The sequence below is a fragment of the Brassica oleracea genome, chromosome C5 (genome assembly GCF_000695525.1).
Source record: "Brassica oleracea var. oleracea cultivar TO1000 chromosome C5, BOL, whole genome shotgun sequence".
In the NCBI taxonomy this organism is placed as follows: domain Eukaryota; kingdom Viridiplantae; phylum Streptophyta; class Magnoliopsida; order Brassicales; family Brassicaceae; genus Brassica; species Brassica oleracea.
In genome coordinates, this window is record NC_027752.1 from 26,826,797 (window position 1) to 26,834,480 (window position 7,684).

At 36.4% G+C, this 7,684-nt stretch overlaps 1 long non-coding RNA gene across 6 annotated transcripts; it reads left to right on the plus strand.

Annotated features, from left to right (window-relative positions):
- Positions 1–1,496: 1,496 nt before the first annotated feature.
- LOC106295936 lies at positions 1,497–4,727 on the plus strand. Of its 6 annotated transcripts, none has more exons than XR_001261089.1 (8): positions 1,497–1,712; positions 1,787–1,917; positions 2,293–2,452; positions 2,528–2,624; positions 2,693–3,361; positions 4,044–4,140; positions 4,238–4,420; positions 4,503–4,727. It is a non-coding gene; the product is annotated as an uncharacterized LOC106295936 (long non-coding RNA). The 6 variants fall into 6 exon arrangements; XR_001261090.1 differs by having other exon boundaries at positions 2,693–2,770; XR_001261084.1 differs by having other exon boundaries at positions 2,693–4,140.
- The last annotated feature ends 2,957 nt before the right edge of the window (positions 4,728–7,684 follow it).

Here is a 7,684-nt window from a genome sequence, read left to right on the forward strand (position 1 = left end):
ACATAGAGAAGTGAAGAAGAAGAAGAACGTGAGAGAGAGAAAAAAAAATTTCTTTTTTCTTACGGGTATTTGGGATCGGGTTGAGAGAAAATTATTTAGAGAGTTTGGGTATTTTCTCCTATTATAACGAGAAAATTATTAATCGATTTCTCCGTTATAATTGAGAGGTTGTAACTCCTATTATTTTTCTCGTAATAAATTCTTCTACCTTGTCCGTGGTTTTTACCCTTTGGGGTTTTCCACGTTAAATCTGGTGTTCCATTTATTACACTATTTCTCAAATTATTAGCTGCGACCCTGCTCTATCCGGTCCAGTTTTACAACAGCGGACAGGGGCTCACCGCGGATTAATGGCAGAGACTTGAGGCAAGGACCGCGGATCTGTGGACGCGGGCTAACACAGGCCGTGGAATCGAGGCAGAGAGTTGAGTGGTGCAGAGGAGACGCCGCGGCCGTGCAACGCGGCTTGAACCTGTCCGCGGATTTCGATCCGAGACGTCGTTCTGAAGGAGCGGGCCGCGGACCATGGGTGCGGGTTGGAGCGGTCCGCGGTCGATGCCAAGACCATTTCGCCCATTTGTCTTTCGGATCAAACACGGGATTGTCAGGTCGATTCGGTTCGAGTGTTAAGTTATTATAAATACATTTTAGATCCAAAATTTAGATTAGATATTGTTTTATCTTATACTTTGGAGAAAGTTGGAATTTTTAGTAATCTAATCTCTCTTTCTTGAGTAATTTGAGTGTATCTTATTTTTTTAACATGATTTCTCTTGAATTTATTATGGGTTTAAGGTTGATCATGAAGATTAGTGAGTAGATTCTTTTTGGATTCATTGGTTAGGATGATTATGATGATTAAATGATGATCTAGAATGTTTAGAGTAGATTAATATGTCTTCTTGCTTGATTGAGTGATCTTAATGCTAATCTAGAGTTGGCCATTTTAGATTGGAAATCTAGACATTTCATCGCCCGGAAGATGTTCGATGAAATGTCTGAGCCAACTCAACATGCTCTTAACTTACCCTACCAAAGGCATTTGATGTTAGGGGAGTTTAGAAAGTTGAATGATCTGTTCTTAATGATTGCTTGATTGGCACAAACGAAATGAATTTGATGTTTGATCAATGAGAGTAAATGAGCTTTTGTCTTGGCAAAGAACTTGCTTAGAATTGTTATCTAGACTTAGGGAAATGTGTTGATTGAATATTTGTCATTTTAGATTAAATCTTAGTCATCTGAAATCAAATTCCTAAACCCATGACTCCTCTTTTATCCATTGCTTGAAAGTTGCTAGTAAATTGTGTTAGAGTCTTGTCAGCTTAATCAAACCACTTCGTTACATTGAATGCATTTAGCTTAAATATGAACCTGAATTCTCTTTGAATCAAAACACTTAAAAATGGATTGACATCTAAAATACTACTTTGATTTGAATCTTGGACTCTCGAAAAGTCCATTTCAGCCACATAGGAAAGTCTTTTCATGGTGTAGCTGACACGTGTCCCAGGAGCAAAACTCATTGTTTCAATTATATGTTTTCACGTGATTAAGCCCGAAGATAGCGAGACAGCCGCAAGATTTTTTAGGGTTTGGTGTTCTTCTTCCACAATTAAACGAACAATCTTCTCTTTCGATCTCTGATACAACTATGGAGTTTCGATATCTTCAATCCACGTGAGAATTGCTTTGCGAATCTTCGACCTGAGGTTCTGTCTTCTTCCTTTCTTTCCTTCCCCTTCTGACCTTCGCTTTCTTCATGACTGTCCACGTTTGTTTCTAGGGTTCATCATCCTCTACAGCAAGCTCTGATACGGTCAACCAACAATGGAGGGGGAAAGTTTGTGTGAGATGAGTGTTGGTGAGGAATCTCTGCATCGATCTCGGTTAATGTCAGACTCATTGCTCAACATGGTCACTCTCTATTCTCTGATTCTTCTTCTGCTTCATATACCTTAAAAATTTTGTTGATTCAAATCGGATTGATACATAATCTTTCACATTAAATATTGAAATACTTAGTATCTGATTGTCTGGTTTGGATATTGAGTTATGAATTTTGGAAACCTTATGTAATTGGAATTGCAGCTCCTTCTTCATGTTCTGTCAATTGCTTTTGTTATGGTTCAACCACCAGGACACCATTGTTGTGTTTGAGAGAGTTAGTGACTGTAATACGTGTCCTAGATTTAATCGCAGCTGCATATGCTATTACTAGCTCTTTCTTCATATTCTTTCTCTTGCTAGAATTCTCTTTATATTCTAACTATTGTTTCTGTTATAACATAGAAAGTTCAGATCTTAGATTGTTCGGGACCAACAACAAGCTTAACTGCTTTGCATCTATGACAGAGAGATTTTAATGTTTAACCTCTAAACATGTTCTTGACTCCTTTAGCCATCTCTACTTCAATGTGTGGGTTATCTTCTGAGAGGCGGATATAAAAAGGTATATTTTCGTCCTCTCAAAACCATCTTCTATATCTCTCTTAGTATACTTATAGTGTTTTTCTCCGATTTGAAGGCTGGCAGTTGTTTGTGTGGCTGCTCAGATGTGTGAAACGAGTGAAACCGAAGCAGATTGATCTCTTAGTTCCAGTGACATAAGAAACTTTCTCCGTGTAAGAAAAACTCCTAAACTATCTGTTACAGAAGCCTTATGTTAATATCTTGAAAACATGTGTAACAGGTCATCATCTTTACTGCAAGAGGGTGGCGCATATCATAGATTCAATCACTATGCTTACCTTGACATGTCTTGGTCTCGGTAAGTCACCAATCTGTTTTTTTGTAATGTTTTTAAGTTTTGAAAGTCGAGCTTTTGTATAACTCCTACAAGCTCATCATCTTCCACCAAATGTTTCTCAACTGTCAACTACTGTATTAACTCTAATGATCTTTCCTAATCATATTCTCTTCCAGTTTCTTCAGTTTATGGGATGCAGATCATTGTTTACACGTTAGTATAAACTTTGAAACGTTCTTTATGCGCTTTCATAAATAAGAACTATCTGAATCTTTTCCTCTTCAGCAGCCATGTGATTTTTGGATGGATTTTGGTGACTGTTACATTCATCTTGAGCGGAACACTCCTTCTGCTACAAAATTATGTCTCATGACAGTTCATTAGCTTCTTCTTTCATTGAAAAACTTTAATTTGCTTCTTTGAGCATTAGTGCAACTACAGACACATGTGTAGCACGGAGTGTATTAGTAGAGAAAGCCGCAAGCAACACGGCTCTAGACGAGATCTTGCCTTGCATATACAATTCTACAGCTCAAGTTGTGTTTAAAATGGCGCATGGCGCACCAAGGCGAGACGGTCCTAGCCTTGCGCCTTACGCCATGGCGCAATAAGGTGCTCGCCTTGAAGAAGCTATTAATCTGTGACAAAGTAACACAGGAATCTATTAGAAGAATAAGCACAAACGAGATTGGAAAGAGTAGAGACTAGAGAGTTCTAACCTTAAGCAAAAAACCTTGAGATCTATGTTTATGTTTAGTTACGTAACTTGTCTTTTATAAAGCTAGGGCTTTCATAGTTATTTAGACATTTAAGTTTCCCGAAGCTTAAGTATTTTAGACGTCTAAGGTTTAATTATTAATTAAGGTTTGGTTTCATACCTGGTTTAGTCCGGTTTACATATAGTCTCCATGGCATGCCTTACGCCCGCCTTGGATATGCTCGCCTTCTGGCCAAGGCGCTCCATGGCGTGCGCCTTATGGAACCCACCCTCGCCTAGGAGGTACATGGCGATGGAGCCGTCGCCTGAGTGCGCCTCGCGCCATGGCGCAAAAGGCGAGCGCCATTTTAAACACAGAGCTCAAGCAAATTTGATATGTATCAAAGAGTTGACGGTCAGCTCGTGGAGCTCAGTAGTTGTACCATTGTTCATGAGATGGTTAATTATGTTGACTGAATGCTAACAAGAACTGTTACGCCGTTGATTTGATGTTGATCTGTATATAACGATCATGTATCACAGTTTCTCTAAAATGTTGGTTGACTAATGGATGGTGATTATTTATAATGTACCAAGATCCAACATACCAGGAGTTTGTTAATATTTGCTTAGGAGATGGTCTACGAAAAGTGCTCAGGTCATGGGGGTTGATGGGGAGAAATCAGCTGTCCAGGTTGATGGTTCTTATGTTTAACTCTAAGTTTACGACTGGTGTAGAGTTACAGATATTGTGGCTACTAATGTTAATGTTAATCCTAAATTGGTTGCAGGTATATAGCCATGTCCAAGAATTGGTATATCTGCTCCTGTCTATCATCATTGGTGATGGAGAAAAATTGAAGCATCAACACCACTGCAAAGAAGCAGAGTCAGCAGAAGCCGAAGCATAAGCAGCTCAAGCTTACGCTGAAGAAGCTTCAAAGACATTGAGTGGACGAAACATCTGCAAAATGGTAAACACACTCTCCTTATATCACATAACACACAATAAAGAAAATACATTTTCATGGTCGTATTGAAACTCTGATATAACAGATGGTTTGTATGAGAGGTGACATAGGATGAAGAAGAATGTGTTGCAGGTGAACAGAGAGAGAAGCGTAGAAGTAGTGTCTGTTATTGATTCTCTACTTGGAAACTCTTTTTAGTTGTAAACAGTAATCTCAAATGCTAAAACTCTTTCTATCTGTAACAAATAATTCTTTAGCTGGAGAATTTTTGCAGATTAAAAATGTGTTATATATTGTGAAATTGGAAAGATACGTGGGCAAGTTTTAATGTTATAGTAGGTATAAAAATTTTGTTTTATAGTATGAGAAAGAAATTGATGGAGCCATTAACAAATCACTCTTCGTTATTGTTTTCTAATGTTCTGTTATTTAATTCATGCGTGAAATATTTTCGCACCAAAAACTATTTTCACTATTATGTAGCCCAAGCAGGGTAAGTCGTGACCAAATAATTTTTCACATCAAATATTTTTTTTTACAAAAATATTTGAAACAAAAAGATATTTTTCTCTTTATCTCAAAAAATGAATATTGATACATTAATTTGTAATAAACTATATCTCAGATTTTTTAACCAATAGCATCTCGAAAAGACAATTTCTTTTTAAAAGTTTACATTTTACCAATAAACAATGTATTGAAAATGTAAATTTTTTTTTTTTTGAAATAATGTGTTTTTTTTTTAAAATAATGTGTATATTTGTTTTTCAATGGAAAAGTATATATCTATAACATTAAACCAAAAAATAAAAAAAAATGTCTAAAATTAAAAAAAATATGTCAGGAATTCGACAGTCCTCAAACGAAAATCAAAAACTAATATGAAAAAAAAAATTACATATTATGAACAAGATACACAATAAAATGTAATTTGGCAAAAATAATAAAACAAAATAAAATAAACATATAAAAAGACTTACACCACTAAGATGGACCTTATAAAAGCATCTTAACAATCCTATTATTAAATTTGGTTTTTGCAATAAAATTCGGGGCTCAATATGATAATATCAAATAATTTCAACCAAAAGGATGTAAAAACGAAGAAATGATAACCGTTTACACATAATATATAATCATATTCTTAAGAATATAAAAATATAAAATTAAAACTGTTGTTAGATTGCAGTATATTGTTTTATGTTTATATTTTTAAAAATGATATAGTAAATAGTAATATTTGCATAGAAGTTTTAGTGTATTTAACTCATACAACATTTTGAAAAGTTGTTTTATTTACTTTTTTTATGAAATTTGTTATATGAATAAGATATATAATTTATCTTTACTTAAAATAATGAGTATTTATATTAGCTTTACCTATTACAATTGCAATAAAATATATTATAAACATTAAATAACAATAAGCAAATTAATAAACAAAAACATTTGACATAAATAGTATATATAACAAAATAGAATATATATAAGCATAAATAAATTTTGATGTATCAGTTTTTATAAAAGATATAATTTGTGTAAATTTTCTTTTATGTTAAGTTGAGTGTGAATTATGAGATTTGTAGAGTTCTCTTCTCTGGTTGTATGTGTGTGTGTATAAACTCCAATGGAGAAAGATGAGATCTTGCTCTAGGTGATTTAGAAAGAGAGATTGATAAGAGTGTTTATGAGAGAATAAGAGACTTAGGAACAAAAATTAAGAGACTGAGAGATTAGGAGAATAAGAGATTAAAGATTAGGGTTTTAGATATAAGAACAAGTTTATCATTCATGAAGTGGAGAGGGGAAATCCCCCTTACTCCCTTAGGGTTTACAAATCGCCCAATACAAGCTTATATATGAGCCTTTACATTTCTAATCTCATAACCTAAATCTAATGGCTTATAATAGACTTGAAGAATGGATGGATCAGATGGAGAGTGGAGCTGGTCGTTGTCTCTCATTGGCTGTGTTCTTGCTGCTGTATGATTGGCTTATTTGAATCTGGTCAAGGTGGAGACTGGCGCCTGATTGGCTGCTGTGAGGCTCCCTTGAATCTTCCAATTTATCAGGCCAGATACATGGTCTCCCTTTACTTCTTTTCACAGTCAAAAGCCAGCCTGTTCAAGCCTGTCTTTGGCGCCAACTCCCTTTCTTATCCACACAGCATCTTCTTGATTCTTCTTTGATTCCATATGGACCAGACCATGATTCTAAGTCCCTAACCTTGCACAAAGCCTTCATGACTCATTCTGACCATGCCCGGACTTGTGCCTTGCGCCCTATTCTTGCACCAACTTCATATCTTCTTAAATGTTCAAGTTATGCATTCTTGGGTTGACCTGGTCCGTACGGATCCGTACGGTCCGTACACGTCCGTACCAAATCCGTACGGCCTCGCTCTAAGTTTTCACACTTGACCAAACTCCTCCATACTTCTCTTATCTTTGCACAAGATCCATCTCAACTCAACACCTTTAACTCCTCCATTCCTTTCTTCAAGTTAACACTCTCCCTCAAGCTTGACTTTAGTTGATCCTAAGTCAAGCTTGAAACTTTGAAGAACTTCCTCATTAAAAACCTCACCAAGGAAAACTCTTTGGGACAAAACCTTGATGAGGGAAAAAGAGTAAAGCCTCCAAGGCCTAGGGATTGGCCAGTGAGCTCTCGTGCCTTAGAACCAGTGTGGTTGGACACAGGAAGCTCTGGATCACGGCCTAAACAGGTGTAGCAACACTTCAAGGCTTGCGCACACTTCACCACACCTTCTTGGACTCTTCTATAGAACCGGTTTAGTGTCTCCCCCTTTCACCGGACTTCATGCCATCTTGAAAGGCTAGGAGCGACCTGATCCTCTCTGTTGAGTCTCCAAGTAAGGTACCTGATACATTAATCCACAAGTGTATCAGTACTTATCAAGTAACATAACTCAATCAATTCATGCTTATAGACCGTCTTAGTAAGACTAGTATTCCTTATAGATTACTAGATATGTTGTCGTCTAGTAAAACTAGTATTCCTAACGGATTCAAATGATGCTTAACAACTCTTCTTTAGTAAAACTAGTATTCCTGATAGATTACTAGATATGTTGACAATGATGAATTGAATTGAGTTAAGGGAAACTTCTCTTTTTCTTTCGTGAGGAGTGACTGGACCGGCCTGAGTCTTCCCTTTTCTCATGGCTTCTTGCCATCTCCATCAGGTAAGACATGCCTAGCTCCTTTTGCTTTGGTGAGGAGTGGCTGCTCTTCACACACCACTTGA